This window comes from Caretta caretta, chromosome 20, assembly GCF_965140235.1.
Source record: "Caretta caretta isolate rCarCar2 chromosome 20, rCarCar1.hap1, whole genome shotgun sequence".
Lineage (NCBI taxonomy): Eukaryota > Metazoa > Chordata > Testudines > Cheloniidae > Caretta > Caretta caretta.
In genome coordinates this window covers 13,652,948-13,678,982 of record NC_134225.1, presented here as the reverse complement: position 1 = coordinate 13,678,982, position 26,035 = coordinate 13,652,948, and the positions used below count along the sequence as shown (strand labels likewise).

The following is a 26,035-nucleotide window of genomic DNA, read 5'->3' as shown; positions in this document are numbered from 1 at the left end:
CATTAATTGAACTGAACTGTGTCTTGTCACTGGATTCATATTGATCAAGTTAAATGTACAGCAGGTTTTTCATGGATGTCTGAGATTCTGAAGCAATATGTAACCTTTATAATTCAAATTAAAAAAAAAAACCCTCAAATTGCATGGTCTAACCTTGCACAGCAGCCTTCTCCGCTATCTTTGTGCAACCTCAATACATAAACTAGATACCCACACTTAATCACTAGACAGTCACCCAGCGGCATGTCTATATTCAGGTGAAGATCAATTACCAGCACAACTAAGAGCTCTCAAGTGGTCTCATTATCAGAGCTGAAGAGCGAAAATTTCAGTATTCCTCAAATCTTTCTGGAGAGATTAATTCTACTCCTCTTGCTGATCCCAGACAAGACCAGGACTGAGCTACCTTACAAAAAGATTAATCTGTTTTGAGTCAAATCCTCAAGTAAACCAGATTATCCAGAAAGCCAAAAAACTGTTTGGACTTGTTATTATAAATGTACAGTATTTTGAGTGGTCACAGGTTCACCTCACCCTCCTTGTATTCAAAACAAGTTTGATTTTTCATCAGTACCAAGGATTAACTGTAGTCATAAATTTACACCTGACATCAACACCCACCCCCATCTCCAATCCAAATCCTTAACAGTAAGATAAAGGTACCTGGTTACAAATTGTTATATTAGACCAGGGGTGGGCAAACTTTTTGGCCCGAGGGCCACATCGGGGTTGCAAAACTGTATTGAGGGCTGGGTAGGGAAGGCTGTGCCGCCCCAAACATCCTGGCGCCAGTCCCATATCTGCCCCTCCCACTTCCCGCCCCCTGACTGCCCCCCTCAGACCCTCCCCCACCTATCCAACCCCTCCCCCCCACTCCTTGTCCCCTGACCTCTCCCTCCCGGGACCCCATCCAACCCCCCCTGCTCCCTGTCCCTAACTGCCCCCCGGGACCTCCTGCCCCTTAATCCAACCCCTGACCCCCTTACCATGCCGCTCAGAGCAGCATGTCTGGCAGCCGCGCCACCCAGCCACGGCGGTGTGACTGCTGGGGAGGGGGTAGAGCAGGGGAGGGGCTAGCCTCCCCGGCCAGTAGCTCAAGGGCCGGGCAGAATGGTTCCATGGGCCGGATGTGGCCCGCGGGCCATAGTTTGCCCACCTCTGTATTAGATACAGGATCTAAGACATTTGAATCCAGAGATTAAGTAGTTTATAAATGGAAGATTTTCAAATGTCTTTATATTATATGACAGTGGAACACACATTTGTACATGGTTTTCAAAAATCTGTCAAGTCTATTCTTGATGTCATGGATACAAGTACACTCCCACAAGCATTTCTATGGGTTCAAATCTTAAATTATGTTCAAATCTAAAAACATTTTAAAACAAAAAATTCAAAATAATTTAAGAACATGAGAATGTTCTGATCCAGTATGGCCAATGGCACATCTAGCCCAGTAACCTGTCTTCCAGCAGTAGCCTGTGTCAGATACTTCAGTGACCCATCCCATCATCCTCTTGATTGCCAGAAGCTGGGGCTGGTTTAGGGATACCCAGAGCATGGGGTTGCATCCCTGACCATCCTGGCTAACAGCCATTGATGGATCTATCCTCCATGAACATATCTAAATCTTTTTGAACTCAGTTATACTTTTGGCCTTCTCAATAGTCCCGAGCAACAAGTCTCCCAGGCTGACTGTGCACTGTGTGAAGAAGTACTTCCTTTTGTTTTAAACCTGCTACCTATTAATTTCACTGGGTGACCTCTAGTTCATGTGTTATGTGAAGTAATAAGTAACCTTCCTTATTCACTTTCTCTATACCAACCATGATTTTCTAGATCTCTATCATATCCCTGCCTTAGTTATATCTTTTCTAAAATGAACAGGAGAGATTAAAATGACTGGGACTAAAACGGAAGATGTTCCATCCTCCTAATAATTTGTGTTGCCATTCTCTGAACCTTTTCCAATATATCTTTTTTGAGATGGAGCAAATCAGAACAGAATGCAGTATTCAAGGTGTACCACGGATTTATATAGTGGCATGACGATATTTTCTGTTCTGTTATCTATCCCTTTCCTACTGGTTCCTAACATTGTTAGCTTTTTTGATTGCCGATCATATTGAGCAGATGTTTTCAGAGAACTATCCATGATGACAACGCCAAGATCACTTTCTTGAGTGGTAATCGCTAATTTAGACCCCATTATTCTCCACCTCCCCATGTGCACTACTTTGCATTCATCAACATTGAATTTCCTCTGCTATTTTGTCACCCAGTTCTGTGAGATCCCTTTGTAACTTTTCATAGTGAGCTTTGGACTTCCCTATCTTGAGTAATTTTGTATAGTCTGCAAACTTTACCACCTCACTGTTTACCCCCTTCTCCAGATCATTTATGAATATAATGAACAGCACAGGTCCCAGTACAGATCCTGGGGGACCCTGCTATTTACCTGTTTCCATTGCGAAAGCTGCCCATTTATTCCTTCCCTTTGTTTCCCGTCTTAATTCTTGAGAGGACCTTCCCTCTTATCCCATGACTGCTTATTTTGCTTAAGATAAGGGGGAGGGATAACTCAGTAGTTTGAGCATTGGCCTGCTAAACCCAGGGTTGTGAGTTCAATCCTTGAGGGGGCCATTTAGGGATCTGGGGCAAAAAAAATTGGGGATTGTGCCTGCTTTGAGCAGGGGGTTGGACTAGATGACCTCCTGAGGTCCCTTCCAACCCTGATATTCTATGATCTTTTGGAGTGGGACCTTTTTGTAGTAGAAAGAGAGCCCGAGACCTGGCATAAGGCCCTGTTGAGATAAAGCAAACTTAGCAAGAGTCAAACTATGAGCAAAAGTCAGGCCCTGTTACAAAGTAGATGCCTGCTTGCAGGTTCACTATCCAATACATGAGCTTGGCTAGAACAAGAATGGCATTGCAAACACAAACACTCCTAGGCACTGAGTATTCACATAAACACATTCCAGAAGGGTAGCACCAGAACACCCCGATAGACGGTTATGGTGTAAACACACTCCCACAAAGATGATACAGGGACACATTGACCCCTGTCAATATGACAAGATCAGGATGATGGATAGAGATGTTTCGATCGAGCCTACAGGTACAAAGTAAAGGATGGTAACTAACCAAATCAGAGGGGCAATATGTAACATGTTTGTATCAGTGTATAAAAGAGGGGTCACAGAGGGGGTGTCTGGCCAAGGCGGGGAGGGGGAAATCGGAAAGTCCTGCCGCTCACGGAGCTGATCCATTGTCATGGGCATACATGTATTAAGTGTACCTTGAGCGCTTATAGGGCACTAAGACCGTGCTTTGTCGGGAATAAACCTGGCTGAGTGCCTTCACCACTGAACAGTCTGTGGACTCCTTGGGCCACTTGATCGAAGGATGCTGTACAGGCACCATGCAGAGAGAACACACACAGAAACAACAACTGACAGCCTTTGACAAGTGTTTTCTGAAAGTCCAAGTACACTATATCAACTGATATAATTCAGTTTTTATAATCAGTCTAATAATACTGTTCTTTACTGTAGCGTCAACCAATTTGCCTGGTTCTGAAGTTAGGCTTACGAGCCTGTAAATTACCAGGATCACCTCTGGAGCCTTTAAAAAAAAACAAAACTGGCATTACATTAGCTACCCAGTAGTCATCTGGTACAGAGGCTTTTTAAGCAATAGGTTACATACCATAGTTAGTAGTTCTGCAATTTCATATTTGAGTTCTTTCAGAACTCTTGGATGAATACTGTCTGGTCCAGGTGACTTATTATGGTTTAATTTATCAGTTTGTTCCATAACCTTCTCTATTGAAACTTCAATCTGGCACAGTTCCTCAGATCTGTGGAAATCTCCCTCACATCCTCTGCAGTGAAGACGGATGCAAAGAATTCATTTAGCTTCTCTTCAATGGCTTTGTCTTCCTTATCACCCTGATCATCCAGTCGCTCCACTGATTGTTTGGCAGGCTTCCTGCTTCAGATGTACTTAAGTTTTTTGCGGTTAGATTTTGTGTTTCTTGCTAGCTGCTCTTCAAAATTCTTTTTGGGCCTGCCTTATTATACTTTTACACTTGACTTGCCAGAGTTTATGTTCCTTTCTATTTTCCTCAGTGGGATTTGACTTCCAGTTTTTAAAAGGATGCCTTTTTGCCTCTAGCCATCTCTTTTACTCTGCTGTTTAGCCATGGTGGCTTTTTTTTGGGTCCTCTTATGCTTTCATTCTTAATTTGGGGTATACATTTAGTCTGAGCCTGTATTTCAGTGTTTTTAAAAATAGTTTCCATGCAGCTTGCAGGCATTTCACCCTTGTGACTGTTCCTTTTAATTTCCATTTAAGTAGCTTCCTCATTTTTTTTTTTTAAATGTAGTTCCCCTTTTTGAAATTAAATGCAACTGTGGTGGGTTTCTTTGGTGTTTTCCCCTCTAGAAGGATGTTTAAATTTAATTACATTATTGTTGCTATTACCAAGCGGCTCAGCTATATTCACCTCTTGGATCAGATCCTATGCTGCACTTAGGACTACATCAGGAATTGCCCCTCCCTTTGCGGGTTCCAGGACTACATCAGGAATTGCCCCTCCCTTTGCGGGTTCCAGGACTAGCCGCTCCAAGAAGCGGTCATTTATGGAGTCTAGAAATTTTCTCGCTGCATCCCGTCTTGAGTGACATGTCTGGAATCAACAGGGGGATAGTTGAAATCCCTCATTATTATTGTGTTTTTTGTTTTTGTAAATTCTCTCATCCCCCTGCGCATTTCAAGGTCACCATCACCATCCTGGTCAGTAGCATATTCCTACTCCTATATTCTTAATATTCAAGCAGGGAATTTCTATCCATGAAGATTCTATGGTATCTTCACTTAAGATTTTTACTATATTTGACTCTATGCTCTTTCACATACAGTGCCACTCCATCAGCATAACCTAGTCGGTCATTCCCCTGTATAACTGTGCCCCATTGATTATAATTGTTCCACCAAGTTTCTATGGTGCCTTTTGTATCAATATCCTCATTTAATACCATTCACTGAAGTTCACCCTTCTTAGTTTTTTCCCTAGCATTTTTATACAAGCACTTATTAAATGTGTCAATATTTAGTGGTCTGCCTTCATGCAATGTAACTGAATGGGACTCATTTTTGACTGTTTCTCTTCAGTTCCTATCTGTACTTTATCAAATTCTGTCCTCACCTCTTTACTAGGATATAGAGTTTCCCCTTTAATAAATCCTCCCCCAAGGGATCCCGCTCTGAGTTGTTTGCTCCTTTGTACTGGTCAGCTTCCCCCCAGCCCTCAGTTTAAAAACTCCTCTAGGACCTTTTCAATTTTACATACCAGCAATCTGAACTGGTTCTGTTTTTATTTAGGTGGAGCCCATCCTTCCTGTAGAAGTTCCTCCTTTCCTAAAAAGTTCCCCAGTTCTTAGTAAGCCTAAATCCCTCCTCCAAAAATCATCTCATCCACACATTAAGACTCTGCAGTTCTGCCTGTCTAACTTGCCCTCTATATGGAACGAAAAGCATTTCAGAGATTGCTACCAGGGACGTCTTGGACTTTAATTTCTTACCTAGCAGCCTAAATTTGGCCTCCAGGGTCTCTGTCCTACCTTTCCCTAGGTCACTGGTACCTGCATGTAGCACATTCACTAGCTCCTCCCCAGCACTTAAATCGATCTAGATGTCTTGAGAAGTCTGCAACTTTTGCACGCAGCAAGTAATTCACAAACACAACTATTACCTGTCTGATTATAATAACTGGGGTCCCCTCCCCGGAAGGGGTATCCTCTGTGCAAGAGGATACCATGACCTCTGAAAGGAGGGTCCTCCTCCACTTATTTATCAACGCCCTAAATACCACAAATAATTTTCACATTTAACTTTATGCACTGAAAAATCCTATTGACTTCAGTGAGATTTCTCATAGTGTGTAAAATTAAACAGGTACTTAAGCTTTTGTAGGATCTGGTCCAAAGAGACAAGTTCAGGGTTTTGTATCTCTCGTACTAGAGTCCTGGTCTGAAAGTAGGACTTAAAAAGCAAACCTTTCAGTTGTCTGTTTGAAGTATGATCTTTTAAGTTTTTAAGAAAACTCTGTCTGAAAATTTACCACCTACTATGGTGACGCTATTTAATACAAAAAGCATACAACAACAACAAAAGATTATTGGAATGGAAAGAGAAGCTGTACTTGTAAACTAAGAATTCCGCATTAATGAACAAGAGAAACATGCATCATGGTTTAAACACATCTCTAGTTTTCTTAAAGTCATTTCTTGATGTTCCCCGCACTCAAAAACAGAGATTAAAGAATCCAGAGAGCCTTAGAATATAAAGGAAAGCATAATACCTATTTAATATCTGCTTCAGTGCCAAGTAACTTATAAAGTTGTTGACACTACATGACAAACTATGACTACAGTCACATTACTGCCCTTATCTTTCGGGGAAAAAAATCAGAAGTCATTTTTTTTATTATGCAAGAAAATATTGCTGAAATTGCTATAAATAGCTCAGGGACAAGTTAAGACCTTCAGAACTATGGGGAGGGGGAGGAAAAACAATTTTGTTCCTAATTTGACGGGGAAATCACTATATCAATGTAGAATATTTAGTAATGCAAAAATGCAGGGAAATAAAAAATAAAGAGAAGTAAATAATTTTTAAACCTAGTAATTATTAGTCATTAGGAAAACTTTTTCTAAAACATTCTTAAATACAGTAAGACTTTTTTTAGAAGGCTATTGTCTCTTGCCTGCATTAAGAACACTATTGAGAAAGATCACACTTAATGCAGTGAATGTCACCTGAATTTAGCAAAACTGGAGCACCAAGACTGGGGGGGGGGGGGGTGTTTGGAGGAATCTAAGGATTGGGTAAATCACTAAGCTAGATAAAAGGAAAAGTTCTTTACCTGCAGTACTTGATCTCTGGCAGCATGCAGCTATAAAAGGTTCCGACTGCTACGTCTGTGCCTCCAATGACAGACTGGTGGAGCTAACTAGTAAACGGAGAATATAAAACTCTCAGCAGAGCCGCAGTCATGTGACTTGAAGGCAGAGAGTCACAATGCCCCAGCCCTCAATTGTCAGTTCCTTTTCTAGCAACACGGCTGAGGACTCACAGGAAGCAAGTGGGTGAAAGTGGATCTATTATGACCATGTACCTTTGGAGAAAAGAATTACAGGTAATTATTTTTCCCTTCCCAGGGATGAGTTTTGATAAGAGAGCCCCATTCCTAGAGGAAAAAGTCAAACTTCCAGAATCTGAACGGTTTACAATGAAACAGAACACTATGCTCAGAAAGCAGCCTGACCAAAGACATTTGGGGCTGGGGTAGAAAGGCTACCTGTTTTTACATGAGGGCAGAGAAAACTTCAGTCAAAATTAGAGACAAAAAGCTCCTCTTCCCATTCACCAAGTGAGGAGAACCTTACTAATCTGGGCTCGATCTTGAACATTCCATCTCTGACCCCGCAAAGGGCATATTTACATTAAGCCTGAGTAGTCCCATTAACTTGAATGGGCTCTTCACATGTTTAAAATTAGTGATCAAGTCCTTTATAGTCTCTCCCCAACCTCAAAGCTTTTATAACAGAGAGCAATTGTGAGGTTTTGTATTACCAAGATTTCATTAGTTTCAAAATATTTTCACATTTTGCTAGGCTTGAATTACAAGCTAAACTATGAAGTGAGCTGTAGCTCATGAAAGCTTATGCTCAAATAAATTTGTTAGTCTCAAAGGTGCCACAAGTCCTCCTTTTCTTTTTGCAAATACAGACTAACATGGCTGCTACTCTGAAAGCTAAACTACAGTTACTTAAATGAAGAAAGTATCTTTTGCACTGTAGTAACCTTTGCATGTTCGTGAACTATCATATCAGCAAGTAATTAATTCACATGCATCTCCTGGTCATTAGTGTGAATTATTATTATTAGCAGTATCACAATAGCACCTAGAGGATCAAGATTGGGGCCCCATTGTCGTAGGCACTAAACACATACAGGAAATGACTGTGCCTGCCTTGGAAAAGCATGCAGTCCAGGTAGACAAGGCAGACAAAGAGCAGGAGGAGAAAGAGCAAGAGAGAGGCAAAGTGACTTGATCAAGGTCACCCAGCAGATAAGTGCCACAGACAGGAACAGAAACTGAGTTCTATGAACTCCCAATCCCGAGTTCTATCCACTAGGATATTAAGAAGATTCTGCCATATTGGAACATGAAGGAGACAAGGTCAGAAATAATCAGACAAGAAATAAATTGAAAAAAAAAATCACGTCTGAGCACACAAGCCTGAGATAACTACAGTTCAAAACTACAAGTGTGCTACTTTTAGCATAAATATAGATAAGAGCTCCACACTTGAAGTCACAGGATTGCAGGGAAAGCAACATGCTATCTATTCACTAGCAAAGACTGATATACTACATTGGAAAAAAAAATCCTCAAAACAGGCAAAATACAGATGTGAACTAGCCAGCATGATCTCTGTACTCCTAATGTAAGCCAAGATTTAAACTACAGTATGATATAGTACTTTGTTATTATTCAATATTGAAGTCAGTGTCTTCCCAGTTTAAAAAACACAGCCTTCTGGCCAGCAATATTAACAATAGTAATATATCTATGGACGAAAGGTGCTGTATAAAGGCTTTCAAAGTGCTTTACAAAAAGGAATTAGTTATTACCATTTCACACATGAAAGATTTGAATCAAACAAGTTAAGTGACTTGACCTGTGTCACCCAGCAAGTCAGTAGCAGAGCTGGAAATAGAATCCAGGTCTTCAAGTCCCAGTCTGATGCCCTACCCACTGAGCCACACCACCACCTGGTGGACAGAGAAACTGGGTGAATGACCCCAGTTCTGAGATTGGAAAGCAAAATACACTATAGAAATAAGCAAATATATATTTAGACTGCAAGCTAATGTGTCTTATCTATGTTCTGCAAAGTGCTTACATTTATGGTACTATAAAGATTTATAAACAACTACCGTGTCAGCATATTCATGGACTCTACAACTCTTTTACAGAAATGAGAGACTGAGGCCATGTCTACATGACAGTCATTAAACCAGCATAACTACAGCACCATAGTGCAGAAGCAGCTTATACCTGCAGAAGGTATTTTTCCATCAGCGTAGGTCCACCACATTGCTGTGTGATGGTAGTTAGGTCAATGGAATCATTCTTCCATCAACCTAGCTGCATCTGCACTGGGGGATTAGGTTAGCATAGCTATATCACTCAGGGAGGTGGATTTTTCACACCCCAAGTGAAGTAGCTATAGCAACCTAAATTTTAAGTGTAGGCAGATCAGGCCTGAAAGTTGGACATGCCTAAACTAATCAGATGTTTAGAAATCTACAAGGAGACTCAGACAAGTTCCTGAATCATGGAGGACAGATGACGATTTCTGCTAATACTTACATGAATGCACAGCTTTTCGTACGAAGAAAGAAAGAGCTAAATGAAAGCAAATTCACTTAACAAGTAAACACCATGCTACTCAAGTTTCCCTCATTTCAATGGGCATTACCCATTTTAGTCCTAAAGTTCCCTACATTCTATATAAATGTGGTGTCTTCTTCACTTTTATTGTTGAAAGTTATTTACATCAGAAATACAGAATCAAGAAGCTGAGTTTCTAGGAAGAAAGTGTTATTTACTCCAGGAGAAGGATTCCTACAGCATTTTGAGCTTCCCACATGAATAATACTTGTATCTCAGTCACACATCGTATCCCACGTGAGCCATAGAAGGTTGGGGGGGGGGGAAGGGAGAGGAAAAACAGACGACTAAGCCCCATCATTTGCTTAAAGTTAAGATGGTTAAGCACACACCTAACTATGCAACTCAAAGGTCCTAGTGCAACAAAATTTTCTTCTCTCCATAGGAAAGGACTTAGCAATGCCCTAACCCACAGTTGTAGTCTCTAATCACATATTATGGCTCTTCCAGAATTCTTAGCTTGCTCACACACTATAACAGTCATATGCTAGAAGTCTCAGACACAGAAAAGATCTGTTTTAAAAGCCTCATTTTTGGACATATAGGGAGTAAAAACAGGAATACAGACCATAGCAACCTTTTCACCCACACATATACAGAATAGGGTAACACTGGGGTAATGTTTCAAACCCATGTTAAAAAAAGTTTCACAATGCAATAGTGATCCCAGCTGGACTGTTTTCTAACATGGTTTGCATGGCCAATCTATATGATGCAATAGGGTTTGGCCTCACTCATGCCAGCAGGACAAACTATGCTAGAATACAATTCAAACGGAAGCAGTGAAGGAGGGGGAACTATGTATTTTGTTTTGATTTTACATGATTTGCAAAGACTCCAGCCTGTGTACACACAGAGCCTAAGGCACTACAGCCATCGCAAGACCTTTATGCCAGACATGTACCTTTCAACAAAAGAAATTCTGATGCCATCTATGCAACCAAAAAGTATCAACTACTACTTCACTTCCAGCATCCTTAGAACAAAAGCTACTAAAAATTCAGTGCCTGATGCAGTTACACTAAAGCACCCTTCACCTGCTCTGGCAGCATGAAAGGGACTTAAATTGGGTGTGATGCCTCTTTATGCTGCCAGAGTGGTATGTAAGAACCTTATAGGGTAGGGGTTCTCAAATTTCATTGCACCATGACCCCTTCAGATAACAAAATTACTACATGACCCTGGGGTAAGTGGCCGGAGCCTGAGCCCCGCCGCCCCTAGTGTGGGGAGAGGGGGCCGGAGCCTGAGCGAGAGCTCAGGCTTCGGCTTCAGCCCCAGCCCCAGGTCCCAGCAAGTCTAATGCTGACCCTGGCGACCCCATTAAAATGGGGTCCCGATCCACAGTTTGAGAACTACTGTTCTAGGGTAACTGAGAATTCAGGTTTCTGAGCTGAAGTGACTAATTTTTCTGAATGTCTGTTTCTGTAAGAGACAACATTTAGAGTTGGCTTTTAAAGCCAAAAGTACCGTAAGCACAAAAGTAATTGTTTGATATTTGTAATTCTGCAAGACTATCTTCTATACAAAGTATTTTAAAGAGCTACTTACCGATGTTCTATCAACACGAATGTTTCAGAGTCAAGATACAAAAGACTTATGTTGGCACCTCCTGACACTCCAGGCAAGGGGTATATAATCTTGGCAATAAGGTGAGCAGTCTCTAGAATCAAGATGCATGTATTAATGTTTCAGGTAGTCATTCCGTGAGCTTTTTAGTCCACATTTTCAACAAGCTATAACCATGAGTTACTTCCCAAGGTTAGGTTTATATGATAACATTAATATCATGGGTGTGGTGGAGCAAACTAGTGTTTCTGAATTACAGCCAATTCAGCAAGTTACTTAACTACATACCAATCTTTAAGCATGCGAGCAACCCCATTGAATTGAATGGCGCTGTTTAAATATCTTGCTGAATTGGTGCCTAAATATTGAGAGTAAGATGCTACTTGTAGCAATCTCTTGATCACTGTGAAAAGTGGTGATGACAGAAGGTTGGAACTCAGTCTGTATATGGAGGAAAAGAGGCACAATGTTGGATGTCTCTGGCCAGTAACAGAAATCAAGCTTAACATCAAGCCATTATCACGGCTCAACAATATAGTAATAAATATCTATCTATCTTAGTCTGACCAAGAAGGAAACCTGACAGCTAATTAAATGGATTGCCTTGAACCCCTTCCTCCTCTTCTTTCTGCCCCGTAGCCACAAGAGATTGAAATATCAACTGACAGATTTGAATATACTAATACAAAATGCTAAAGGCCAAAGAAATAAAACTCCCATATAACAACTAATATTAACCAAGGAGGATTTAAAGCACTAGGCATATCTAGTATTTTAGCCCTCTTTTTTCTCTTTAGATATAACCAAACAGATTAGTCTGTCTTAAACAGCAAAGAACATTAACTGGTATGTGTCATTTTTTCCACTGATCATCAGTGGCTTGCTTATTTACCTTTTGCTAGGTAACACCTGCTAGTGTAAATCGCCTTTAAACGCATGCACACACACACAAATTAAGCACAGGTAACTGGATGTGGGACTTCCGGGTATGACTCTTAACGTCTCCCCATCCCCTTATCATTCTGCAATGGATATTTTTAGGTCCATGTTTTAAGTAGTTGCTTCTAGTTTCTGGGTGTTCAGCTTGAGACAGCTTCAGGCCCTATTTTCATGGGCTGTGAGCACCCTCAACTCCAAGTGAAGTTGTTGGAAGCTCAGCACTATTGGGAAAAGAAAGATCAGGCCCAAATTGGACACCAAGAAACTGAGGCATCCAAAGTCAGAAGATGATGGATACAGGTGTCCATATCAGGAATCTGAGAACATCCCTCACGTGGCCTTCCAGGCTGAATCCAGTGATTAAGAAGCTTCATTTTAGAAGTCTCGCCAAGACTTCTCCATAGCAGCTCCACCATCCTCATCCACCCAAGCTATTCTAACCCATTCTATATTCCAGAACATGTCCTCAATAACCCTTAATTGACCCAGAATGCCCTGATAAGCTTAATTCTAGCAGAAGATAGTAGCATTCTAATTTTCCTCCCTTTAGTCATCATATTTGCCACAGAATTATTAAAAACAAACAAACAAACAAACAAAACTACACCACCACACACCACTTTAAGACCGACAAGAGTCTTTGACCTGGCTTATCTAGCTGGACTTTTGTTCCCTTTCTATCTTGCAGTTTATATTCGTGTTCTGGTTTACCAGTCCCTCCCTCCTCCCCACAAGTACAAACTGTTTCCACATGCCAGAGTTGCTGTTAATAACCTTCTCACTGACAACAGATCAGTCACTTGTATTATCAAAACTACCTTCTTTCAAAGTGTTTGGGAGCCATATTTTCCCTCCATTCAGTCAAACTGTGAAATGCTGTTGCTGTAGGGATTTTCCACATAAAGAAATACATTTCTAAGGGGGGGGGGGTTGTATATAAGATGACTAAATCAAATCCCTCTCTCAGAAACTAATAGAGAAGTAGGTTAGCGTAGTATAATCTTGATATATCCCCTCCCCCATCTCTGCAAGAAAGAAATTTTTACAGCCTGGCCACCCAACTTCAGGTGGTTTGGGGACAGGCACGAAAAGTAGAATTAAATGATCTCCTTGGACCCCACATGGGCAAAGCCCTTCTTTCTCACAAGTTTTTTGGCAGTGGCAAGAGGTTATCAGTTATTTAATGATAACATGATGTTTCTGTACAGTTTGCTAAAAATGTTGTGCTCTTTGATTTACAATTAAGAGTTTATCCAAAAAGGGAAACTGTGTAGAATTCATGGAGCTCACTGTTAAATCCCATGATTCTCCATCTTTTCCTTGAGCTCAGGATTTTCCAGCAAAGTGAAGTTTTGCAAACTCTGTTTTTTTTGTTATCTGATCATTCTTTGTCCAACTGCCCAAGATTCCAACATTTCTTCACAGAAGGTCACAGGAAGTTTCAGGTGACTTGTTTTAGTTTTGGCAAAGTTACAGAGGTATAAAAATGCTTTAAAACACAGTCAGCACTTTAACCAAGGACAGAAATAGCCACCTCACCACAAGTAGCAGAGTTATATTTGCAATTTAGAATCATAGAATATCAGGGTTGGAAGGGACTTCAGGAGGTCATCTAGTCCAACTCCCTGCTCAAAGCAGGACCAATCCCCAATTTTTGCCCTGATCCCTAAATGGCCCCTTCAAGGATTGAACTCACAACCCTGGGTTTAGCAGGCCAATGCCCAATGCTCAAACCACTGAGCTATCCCTCCCCCCGCAAAGGGGGATAATGGTGCTGACTCCATTGTAAAGCACTTTGATATCTATGGAAAAGGGCTCATAGAATATCAGAGTTGGAAGGGACCTCAGGAGGTTATCTAGTCTACCCCCCTGCTCAAAGCAGGACCAATCCCCAATTTTTGCCTTAGATCCCTAAATGGCCCCCTGAAGGATTGAACTCACAACCCTGGGTTTAGCAAGCCAATGCTCAAACCACTGAGCTATCCCTCATATTGCATAGGCTTATGTTATATAGCCACCTGTCTTAAGTACCTTAGTATCTAGGCACAAAAATCAGTAAAAAGCAGACAGTACAGAAAGCAATTCTCCTCATGATTCAAGGATTTGTTTGTTTTTAATTTTGTTTTTGAAAGAGTAGATCTGGACTTCTGTTGCATGGTTCCACATCTTGATGTGATCACAAGCAAGACTGGTCTCAGTCAACCTCTAAGCAGTCTTTTCTTGGGGTTCTCCAACTGCATAATCCCTATCTAGCACAATCACTTGGGTGAGTGGTGGGCAATGAAGTGGGGTCCCAAAATTGCCAAGTCCCAGCATAGGAAAGCTTTTGGAGATTAGGACCAAGACAGAATTTGTTCTAGAAATTTGCGGGGGGGTGGGGGCAGTGGCTTCCTCAGAGCACCAGGGTGAGAGTTTGCATTGGCTTTTGTTGGTGAAGACACTGGAAGCAGTTGCAGATTCCATATGGTAGTGAGGCAACTTAAATTGAAAGTTATGAAAGCATAGAATTTACGGTCTACTATAGATCCTTGTCTATAAGATAGCCAGACAAAATGCATCCTTGCAGAATATTTGTCATCTGAGGACAGTAGCTTTTTAGGGGGTGGGGGAAAGACAAGCAAATACTTGAGTTATTTGCTAAAGGATAGGAGAATAGGTTTTCATTCATATTTTATAAAGCTCCTTTAAAAAAGGACTGAGAAAGTTTCACACAGAAATCTGTGTGAAACTAACTGCTCATAATACATTTTAAGTAAACTTTTACAGACACAGTATTCAGTACCATTTATCCTCCCTAGCCATGATTAGAACACACAGCTCAAGTGTCTACAGCATTCGGTTAAAATCATTCTGATCTGAGTAACATGATCAAACTGTACTCTAAATACAAACCTATCAAAGTTGTAGCGCTCCTAAAACTTTTGCTAGAGCAATCTTAACTGTCTCATAACAAGATTAGCTTGAACTTTCCTGCATTTCAAGTTTGCTGACAGATTTCAGAAAAACTTAGGAATTTTCTGCATTCTATCTAAATGACAGAAAATCTGCCTCACAACATGAGCACTTTAACAGGTTTCAGAGAAGCAGCCGTGTTAGTCTGTATCCGCAGAAAGAAAAGAAAAGGAGTCTCTAAGGTGCCACAAGTCCTAACACATTTATTTGAGCATAAGCTTTTGTGAGCTACAGCTCACTTCATCGGATGCCTGGAGTAGAAAATACAGTGGGGAGATTTTATATACACAGAGAACATGAAACAATGGATGTTACCATACAGACTACTGTTTTTTTTGGTTTGTTTTTTTCTCTCTCCTCTGCTGGTAATAGCTCACCTTACCTGATCACTCTTGTTGCAGTGTGTATGGTAACACCCATTGTTTCATGTTCTCTGTGTATATAAAATCTCCCCACTGTATTTTCCCTCCATGCATCTGATGAAGTGAGCTGTAGCTGACGAAAGCTTATGCTCAAATAAATTTGTTAGTCTCTAAGGTGCCACAAGTACTCCTTTTCTTCAAGCACTTTAGACTCACAGCAAGAACTTCAACTCCGATTCAGTGTGTAAACTGCCAGTATTGTGGTGGGGAAAAGAGGCTTTAAAAAGTGAGCAATAAATGACTAAACTTTACATAATTATTCTGTGTCTGGCATATGACAGATTAAATATTCTTTAGTGATTGTACTGTTTTAAAAGTATTTATCAAGGCCTTTATCCCATTCTCCCAGAGCCTACTGATCCAGCTCACGCCTACTGTACTGCAGATGCAAGAGAAGAGTATGTGTGAGTGGCAACAGCTACACTGGATTTTGTAGACTCCATACTAAAGTTGAACTCTGAACAAAGTTCCCCTTCAGAAGGAAACGCACATGCTCCTGAACACGCTACAGCTTTTTAAACTGAGCCCATAAAGGAAGATGAGTCACTGACCTCATCTAGTGTGGGAGGAGAGCAAGCCATGGAACAGAGCAAGCCCTAGGAGGGCTTTTCATGAAAATTGGCTTCTATGGAACTTTACTTTAATATCAGAAGACAATCAGACACCAGGACTTTGCTGTTACTACATCAGCAAGTTATAGCCCCAAAAGGAGAGAAAACCACAGTAGAGGAGAAGATGGCAATCATCCTTTCACACTTCACCTTTGCCCCAAGCAGAGACTTCTCCTCCTAACCCAGCCTACCCATTCCCCCTTCCCTCCCTGCCCCAAAAATAAATTTCTCCCTCTAATTTTTACTTAGAACTTAGTAATTACTCCATCCTGTCACAATGGGGTCCAGAGATGCCTTAATCTTTTACCCACATCCCAGACAACTCAGGGAGGGGCATACGGTTATGAACAGGGGAGTTTATCCCTCGCAAAAGAGGACAAATCCTGGCAATTATATCCCAATAAGACAAACTTTTATCATTAGAAATATATTGGAACAAGTCACTACAAATCTAGAGTTTATCAGAACTAGAGAAAGAGAACGCAGGGATTCAATCTGGATTTTAGTCAGGCATTCGATACTGCGCCTCACAAAATCTCAATTGGGAAGTTAATTCAAATTGGCTCAGATAGAGCAACTCCTGTGGATTGCAAGCTGGTTGGAAACCCATACACAAAATGGTTATGACAAGTAGCAAAGTAGCACACTGAGAGATACTGAGAAACCAGTGTTAAGACATGTCTTAATATGCTCATTAATTATCTAGAAGAGTTAGTAAGCAAAATATTAATAAAAAAAGAAAAGGAGTACTTGTGGCACCTTAGAGACTAACCAATTTATTTGAGCATGAGCTTTCGTGAGCTACAGCTCACTTCATCAGATGTTGATGAAGTGAGCTGTAGCTCACGAAAGCTCATGCTCAAATAAATTGGTTAGTCTCTAAGGTGCCACAAGTACTCCTTTTCTTTTTGCGAATACAGACTAACACGGCTGTTCCTCTGAAACCTGTCAAAATATTAATGCATCCACATGGCGATCAAACCCCAAACACAGCATGTAACTATCTTGGGTGGGCTATGCCCACCCCTAACAGATACCTGAGGGGTCTGGGTTTTCTTAACTCTTTGACAACACTTGTATAACTTGTAATCCCATTAAAGTCTTATTAAACTGAATTGACATTCTTAGATTATTAAATGGAAAGGAGTTGCAGACACCACTGGGGATGGAGAAACACAGGGTGTGTGCGTGTGTCTCTACAGAGATTAGATACATGGGCAAAAAGTTTTAAGAGATTCAACTTAGAAAAACGCAGCTAGTGTATTGGAGTGTGCGGAGGGGGCGGAGAAGGGAAAATCTAAATCAGATCCTTCACGGAAACAAGCAGTCAAGGAATCAGTAATGTTGAAAGCCCTTCTTTACAAGCATAGACAGCAAATTAGCCATCAGCTTGCATTGCTACGCGGCTGCAAAATAAAATAAAGGAAACAAGCTTAATGCAATTTTAGGCACAAGGAGGTGCGTGAGGCCTTCTGTACAACCACACCAGGAATATGGCAATCAATTCTGGGCACCAGGATACCAGAAAGAAATTGACAAAGCAACAGGAGCTCAAGTGATTAGCCATGGAAGAGATTAGGGGGCTGGAGGAATCCAGTAGGGAGGAAAGATTAATAAGTGAGTGGAGCTTGGTTAAGTGACAACCTGTGAGGGGGCGAGGTTAAGAGAACCTACAAGTGCATGAAGGGTGTAGGCAGGGGTTAAATTCTTACAGAGTATTTTCTAGAGCCCCCCCCCCCTCCACCATGCTATAAAAACCTCTAAGAGGGAAGGGGGAGGAAGACTCACCCTCGACCCTGCCCACTCCGAGGCCTCGCCCACTCCTGGCAGGGGTTAAAGCCAGGCCCCCCAGGTGTCAGGAAACTCAGACCCCCCCCCCCCCCACCACCACCACCACCACCACCACCACCACTCCCTCACACAGCCCCTGGGCAAGGGGGCAGAAAGCTGCCTACCCCGCTGCACGAGGGAGAAACTGACCCACCCCCCCCCAAAGGGAGAGGGGGGGAGCCCAACCCCGTGGTGGAGGGGCACCTCAGAGCCAGGCAGCCCCCCCCTTTGAGCCAGCCCGCCAGGGGGCCCCTCAGAGCCAGGCAGCCCCCCCCCTCCGAGCCAGCCCGCCAGAGCCATGCAGCCCCCCCCCTCCGAGCCAGCCCCCCAGAGCCAGGCAGCCCCCCCCTCCGAGCCAGCCCCCCAGGGGGCCCCTCACAGCCAGCCAGCCCCCCCGAGGACCCCTCAGAACCCGCCGTCGCGGGGGAGCTGAGCCCGCCGCCCCAGGGGCAACTCTACGCCCGGCTCGGTACCTGCGCGTCCCGGTGCCCCAGCGCCAGCTGCTCCCCGCACCCACCCCGCGCCCGCCTTTTGACTGGAAGCTACCGGCTCCCCCGCCCCCCCCCCCACTACACCGGAGCCGCGAACGGCCCCGCCCCCGCCGCTCAAGCTCCGCCCCCAGCCCCCCCCACCGCCGGCTGAAATTGCCGGTGCCCTTCCGTCTCTCCTGCCTCTGTCCCTGCCCCCAGCGCCTCAAACTCCCAGCCGGGCCACCCCCCTTCCCTGTGCCAGCCCCCAGCCCCTGTGCCAGCCCTACCACCCCCAGCTCCTTTCCCTCTGCCACCCCCCTTCCCTGTGCCAGCCCCCAGCCCCCTTCCCTCTGCCAGCCCTACCACCCCCAGCTCCTTTCCCTCTGCCACCCCCCTTCCCTGTGCCAGCCCCCAGCCCCCTTCCCTCTGCCAGCCCTACCACCCCCAGCTCCTTTCCCTCTGCCACCCCCCTTCCCTGTGCCAGCCCCCAGCCCCCTTCCCTCTGCCAGCCCTACCACCCCCAGCTCCTTTCCCTCTGCCACCCCCCTTCCCTGTGCCAGCCCCCAGCCCCCTTCCCTCTGCCAGCCCTACCACCCCCAGCTCCTTTCCCTCTGCCACCCCCCTTCCCTGTGCCAGCCCCCAGCCCCCTTCCCTCTGCCAGCCCTACCACCCCCAGCTCCTTTCCCTCTGCCACCCCCCTTCCCTGTGCCAGCCCCCAGCCCCCTTCCCTCTGCCAGCCCTACCACCCCCAGCCCCGCCACCCTAGCCCCCTTCCCTCTGCCACCCCCTTCCCTGTGCCAGCCCTGCCATCCCCAGCCCCGCCACCCTAGCCCCCTTCCCTCTGCCACCCCTTCCCTGTGCCAGCCCCCAGCCCCCTTCCCTCTGCCAGCCCTGCCATCCCCAGCCCCGCCACCCTAGCCCCCTTCCCTCTGCCACCCCCTTCCCTGTGCCAGCCCTGCCATCCCCAGCCCCGCCACCCTAGCCCCCTTCCCTCTGCCACCCCTTCCCTCTGCCAGCCCCCAGCTCCCTTCCCTCTGCCAGCCCTGCCATCCCCAGCCCTGCCACCCTAGCCCCCTTCCCTCTGCCACCCCCTTCCCTCTGCCAGCCCTGCCATCCCCAGCCCCGCCACCCTAGCCCCCTTCCCTGTGCCACCCCCTTCCCTGTGCCAGCCCCCAACCCCCTTCCCTCTGCCAGCCCTGCCATCCCCAGCCCCGCCACCCTAGCCCCCTTCCCTCTGCCACCCCCTTCCCTGTGCCAGCCCCCAGCCCCCTTCCCTCTGCCAGCCCTGCCATCCCCAGCCCCGCCACCCTAGCCCCCTTCCCTCTGCCACCCCCTTCCCTGTGCCAGCCCCCAACCCCCTTCCCTCTGCCAGCCCTGCCATCCCCAGCCCCGCCACCCTAGCCCCCTTCCCTCTGCCACCCCCTTCCCTGTGCCAGCCCCCAACCCCCTTCCCTCTGCCAGCCCTGCCATCCCCAGCCCCGCCACCCTAGCCCCCTTCCCTCTGCCACCCCCTTCCCTGTGCCAGCCCCCAACCCCCTTCCCTCTGCCAGCCCTGCCATCCCCAGCCCCGCCACCCTAGCCCCCTTCCCTCTGCCACCCCCTTCCCTGTGCCAGCCCCCAGGCCCTTCCCTCTGCCAGCCCTGCCACCCCCAGCCCCCATCCCCTGTGCCAGCCCTGCCACCCCCAGCCCCCTTCCCTCTGCCACCCCCTTCCCTGTGCCAGCCCCCAGCCCCCTTCCCTCTGCCAGCCCTGCCATCCCCAGCCCCCTTCCCTCTGCCACCCCCTTCCCTCTGCCAGCCCCCAGCCCCCTTCCCTCCGCCAGCCCTGCCATCCCCAGCCCCCTTCCCTCTGCCACCCCTTTCCCTGTGCCAGCCCCCAGCCCCCTTCCCTCTGCCAGCCCTGCCAGCCCCAGCCCCCTTCCCTCTGCCACCCCTTTCCCTGTGCCAGCCCCCTTCCCTCTGCCAGCCCTGCCATCCCCAGCCCCCTTCCCTCTGCCACCCCTTCCCTGTGCCAGCCCCTAGCCCTCATCCCCTGTGCCAGCCCTGCCACCCCCAGCCCCCTTCCCTTTACCACCCCCCTTCCCTCTGCCACCCCCCAGCCCTGCCACCCTCCACCCCCCTTACCTCTGCCAGCCCTGCCACCCTCCACCCCCCTTACCTCTGCTAGCCCCCCTTCCCTATGCCAGCCCAGCCACACCTCCAGCCCCCTTCCCTCCACCAGCCCTGCAATCCCCCTCCCCTTTGCCAGCCCTGCAGCCCCTCAGCCCCCTTCCCTCTGCCAGCCCTGCCACTCCCAACTCCCCACCCCCTTTCCCTGCCCTGCCACTCCCTAGCCCCCCTTCCCTCTGCCAGCCCTGCAGCCCCTCAACCCCCTTCCCTCCACCAGCTCTGTCCTGCAGCCCCCCAATCCTTCCACCAGCCCTGCTCTGCAGCCCCCCAGCCCCTCTTCCCTCCACCAGCTCTCACCCCCAAGCTCCCCTACCCTCCACCAGGCCTACCCTGCCACCCCCAGCCCTCCTCCCAACCTCTGCCAGCCCTGTCTTGCTGTCCCCCGTGTTTTGTCCCCCCTTCCCTTTGCCAGTTCCACAGTCACCATCCAGTGTCCCCGCCCCCCCCATGTGCTTCTCTCTCACCCCCTTCCAGCTGCCAAAATAATCAGCCATGAAGCAGTTCATAAAGTGTCATCACTGAGATGTAGATTTGCTGCCCCAATCAAATTAGCAGGAAAGGGGGGAGTTGACTGATCCCCGAGGCTCTCTGCAGACTCAGGCAGGGATGGCCACCGCAGTGAACCTTCCCAATGGGAGCCAAGTATCTCTGAAGCCAGGAGGGCTAGGAAAAAAAAAAAGAGCCAAAATGCTGCCCAACATGGATACAGCCTGCAGGCCAGTTCCAGCCTCTGTATGTTTGACACCCTTCCGCTAGTCTAGCTGTCCCATATCAAACAGAGGAGCCTGACAGTCTGCAGAGTTATTCCTTTCGCCCAGTAGGGACCTGTGCTTTCTCTGCTCCATTCACAGCTATCAGCCGCATGTGTGCCATGACTGTACATTGTACGAGCACACAGAGCTCCTTCTCTCCCAAGGCTTCGCACAGCTATAGCGGATGACTCGGGGGAAGGCCGTTAGGTAAAGGAAGCTTTCAAGTAAGTGGTTGCAAATAAATGAACTTTTTAATGTGAGCAGTTGAGACAGTTTGGGAATGCGGAGTGGTTTTGCAAACCGCCTCAGTGTAAACCGAATTAGCCCTTGGTAAGAGGGTCTGTCTCAGGTACCTCTCCGAGCAGGTGAGAATAGTGAATATTTTTGCAAGTAAGTTCTAGACCAGGGCTGCCCTGCCTCTGTCAATAGAATCCAAGAATATCGGGGTTGGAAGGGACCTCAGGAGGTCATCTAGTCCCACCCCCTGCTCAAAGCAGGGCCAACCTCAACTAAATCATCCCAGCCAGGGCTTTGTCAAGCCTGACCTTAAAAACCTCTAAGGAAGGAGATTCCATCACCTCCCTAGGTAACCCATTCCAGTGCTTCACCACCCTCCTTGTGAAACAGTGTTTCCTAATATCCAACCTAAACCTCCCCCACTGCAACTTGAGACCATTACTCCTCGTTCTGTCATCTGATACCATTGAGAATAGTCTAGATCCATCCTCTTTGGAAGCCCCCTTTCAAGTAGTTGAAGGCTGCTATCAAATCCCCCCTCATTCTTCTCTTCTGCAGACTAAATAATCCCATTTCCCTCGGCCTCTCCTCATAAATCATAGAATCATAGAATATCAGGGTTGGAAGGGACCCCTGAAGGTCATCTAGTCCAACCCCCTGCTCGAAGCAGGACCAATTCCCAGTTAAATCATCCCAGCCAGGGCTTTGTCAAGCCTGACCTTAAAAACCTCTAAGGAAGGAGATTCTACCACCTCCCTAGGTAACCCATTCCAGTGCTTCACCACCCTCTTAGTGAAACAGTGTTTCCTAATATCCAATCTAAACCTCCCCCACTGCAACTTGAGACCATTACTCCTCGTTCTGTCATCTGATACCATTGAGAACAGTCTAGAGCCATCCTCTTTGGAACCCCCTTTCAGGTAGTTGAAAGCAGCTATCAAATCCCCCCTCATTCTTCTCTTCTGCAGGCTAAACAATCCCAGCTCCCTCAGCCTCTCCTCATAAGTCATGTGTTCCAGTCCCCTAATCATTTTTGTTGCCCTTCGCTGGACCCTCTCCAATTTATCCACATCCTTCTTGTAGTGTGGGGCCCAAAACTGGACACAGTACTCCAGATGAGGCCTCACCAATGTCGAATAGAGGGGAACGATCACGTCCCTCGATCTGCTCGCTATGCCCCTACTTATACATCCCAAAATGCCATTGGCCTTCTTGGCAACAAGGGCACACTGCTGACTCATATCCAGCTTCTCGCCCACTGTCACCCGTAGGTCCTTTTCCGCAGAACTGCTGCCTAGCCATTCGGTCCCTAGTCTGTAGCGGTGCATTGGGTTCTTCCGTCCTAAGTGCAGGACCCTGCACTTATCCTTATTGAACCTCATCAGATTTCCTGGGCTGGGAACAGAACACAGCCCACAAAAAGAAAAGCCATTGTTGCCAGAGTAGAAACAACACCCCAGAGTTTTCCCCTGATTTGGAGGGCAGTTAATTATAATTATTTATTATAGCAGGGTAGCCAGACAGGCAGCTTTGGCCTGAGGCAAAGCCCCTTTACGAATGGGCTTTAAATCATGTGCTCCAGCCCCCTAATCATTTTTGTTGCCCTTTGCTGGACTCTTTCCAATTTTTCCACATCATTCTTGTAGTGTGGGGCCCAAAACTGGACACAGTACTCCAGATGAGGCCTCACCAATGCCAAATAGAGGGGAAGGATCATGTCCCTTGATCTGCTGGCAATGTTCCTACTTATACAAATTCAGTGTCCCTACTCTTAATTGCAGTGTTTTTCTTCTCCCCTGCTGGCTACCTGGCATGGCTCAGCATGGCAGCTGCTGGCACTCATGCCCAAGAATGGGATTGAAAAAGGATACAATAAAAAAAGTTCCATACCTCCCAGGCAGCTCAGAAATCACTGCCAAACGTATTGCTGTTTTGTACTCCCACCTCCAAACACATACCCAGACTCCAGACCCGTTAACCCATTTTGCACAAAGGTGCAATACTGCCATTCTGAGTGCATTTTGCACCATGCAGGGCAACAGAAAACTAGGCCCAGGGTGCATGAAAGAATCAGCACCTACTTCACAAACTTCCTTGAGCCTCTCAGCAGAGCCCCCAACATGCATCCCATTCTAATGGGAAAAGCGCTGTTTCACCAAGCCTGTCTACACCACATTTAAAGCTGCTTTTTGGATGGTGGGATAGGATCACCACCTATCTGGTCAGCTGCAGTAACCAGGGTCACTGCTACCCCCTTGCATCTATGAATTAGGTACTCTGTACTAAAACATACTATTATTAGCAGGACTTTGCCCTCCGCACTTGTTTGTCTCACACAACTGAGACCTCTTGCCTTTTAGATCAGGGGTTCTGAGCCCAGTTGCTGCAACCCCTGGAGGATCACAAAAAGGGATCAGGGCATCACAACCATCCTGCTGTTCCCATATTTCTAAATGGGAGGCCCAGCCATGCAGGAGACAGGTCCTACAATGGCAACGGTGGAGAACCACTATTCTAAATGATCAACTTTTTGCAAGCAGAGATTGTCATTTACCCACAAGTTTATACAGCACCTAACACAAGAGTCAAGAAAGTGCTGCCCTCCACCCTGCCCTAGATCAGGGGGAGCTAATAGCCAGACCATAGGACAAATCCAGATCACCAGGCACTTCTGAATGGACCCCAAACTCTCTTTTTATTTGCTTTTTTATCATTATTAATTTTCTCTGGAGTCTAGACTTCAACTATACCTTGACCAAGAAATTTAGACTGACAAATAAATTGACTACCACTGCTCTAGATAGTACTGCAACAGTAATAACTAAATGCTGGCTACTGCTCGGTCTCTCCCACCCTAGAAGATTTAAACACCAAACCAAGGGTCTGGCTTGGGCTCCCCTTTCTGCAGGGCACCATTTACTAGTTGCACCAACAACCTTTAGCAAACCCCAGCATCCAGCTGCTAGTTGTCCTCTGACCCAGGGGGCCACATTACCAGCCCCTACTCTGTTCCTAGCCAACTCTTCCCTACTTTTCCTATGGGCCAATCGTTCACCTGCTTCTTATAACTCAGCCCACCTTGGTGGTGCGTTCAGCTTTTTATTGGCATCAGGTGTCCATTGGGCAGTCAGACCCATTCCCAGCTGGGTCTGATCATCCCCTCTACCCCAGGCCCATTCTTAAAGGGGCTTTGCCTCAGGCCAAAGCTGCCTGTCTGGCTACCCTGCTATAATAAATAATTATAATTAACTGCCCTCCAAATCAGGGGAAAACTCTGGGGTGTTGTTTCTACTCTGGCAACAATGGCTTTTCTTTTTGTGGGCTGTGTTCTGTTCCCAGCCTGTTCTCCAGGCTACAGCAGCTTGGCAGCATGCAATCTGTCCTCACCTATTATTGGTCCTACTAGAGCAACTGTGGTCAGTCAGAGCAGAGGTTTTTAATTGGGTCAGGGAGCCAGGTCCCCTTGCCGGAGCAGAGGGCTCGAGTAACCTTGAGGCTTTGATGGGTCACAGCTTGTTTAAAGATACTGCACTTGTTGCAAGAATGGACCCGTTCTGACTATATGAGTAGCAGTAGAAAAATAACACACAGGAGATGTCTGAGGAGAAGACTGTTCCAGATAGCATGTCAATACGTAGTTAGGTAAGTGGATGCAGCAAAGCTACACTCTGTTAGAGCAGGGGTGGGCAAACTTTTTGGCCCAAGGGCCTCATCTGGGTATGGAAATTGTATGGTGGGCCATGAATGCTCACGAGATTGGGGTGTGGGAGGGGGTGAGGGCTCTGGTTGGGGGAATGGGCTCTGGGGTGGGGCCAGAAATGAGTTCAGGATGTGGGAGGGGGCTCTGGACTGGGGCAGGGGGGTGGGTGGGGGAGGAGGGCTCTGGGATGGGGTTGGGGATGAGGGGTTGGGGGTATGGGAGGGTGCTCTGGGCTGGGACCGAGGGGTTTGAAGGGCAGGAGGGGGATCAGGGCTGGGGCAGGGGGTTGGGCGGGGGGCAGGCTCTGGGCAACGCTTACCTCAAGCAGCTCCCGGAAAGAGCAGCATGTTCCTCCTCACCGGCTCCTACGTGGAGACACAGCCAGGCAGCTCTGCACAGGCACTGCCCCTGCAGCTCCCATTGGCCATGGTACCCGGCCAATGGGAGCTGCAGGGGTGGCACTTGGGGCAGGGGCGGTGTGTAGAACCCCCTAGCTGCCCCATGCGTAGGAGCTGGAGGGGAGGAACATGCTGCTGCTCCTAGGAGCCGCGCAGAGCCATGGCATGCACAGAGCGGGGCAAGCTTCCGACCCAGCTCCCCAGCTGGAGCAGGACAAGCCCCAGACCCCGCTCCCTGGTGGGAGCTCGAGGGCCGGATTAAAATGTCTGAAGGGCCGGATGTGGCCCTCGGGCCATAGTTTGCCCACCCTTGTGTTTAGAGGCAGTGTGGTCTAGTGGCTAGGCCACTGTATGAGCCCCCGAGAGACCTGGTTGTGATTCCTGATCTGCTATTGACTTTCTGTGTGACCTCTGGTGAATCCTATCCCCTCTCTGGTTCTCCTCCCTGAGTCTATTTCAACGAT

At 46.7% G+C, this 26,035-nt stretch overlaps 1 protein-coding gene and 1 long non-coding RNA gene across 5 annotated transcripts in view; one reads left to right on the top strand and one right to left on the bottom strand.

Moving 5' to 3' along the window:
- VDR (vitamin D receptor) overlaps positions 1-18,369 on the bottom strand; it is a 128,395-nt gene extending 110,026 nt beyond the window's left edge. For 2 of the 4 annotated variants that reach the window (XM_075121454.1, XM_048831816.2), the window contains exons 1-2: positions 18,320-18,369; positions 11,075-11,186 (exon numbers count right to left, since the gene is read on the bottom strand). The gene's annotated coding sequence lies outside the window, so the exon portion shown is untranslated. Of the gene's footprint in view, positions 1-6,928; positions 7,026-11,074; positions 11,187-18,319 lie in introns of those variants that run through there. The other 2 variants (XM_075121453.1, XM_048831815.2) reach the window with 2 other exon arrangements.
- On the top strand, positions 7,122-16,254 carry LOC142069620 (uncharacterized). Its single transcript, XR_012665548.1, has 2 exons — positions 7,122-7,201; positions 15,755-16,254. It is a non-coding gene; the product is annotated as an uncharacterized LOC142069620 (long non-coding RNA).
- Positions 18,370-26,035: the final 7,666 nt, after the last annotated feature.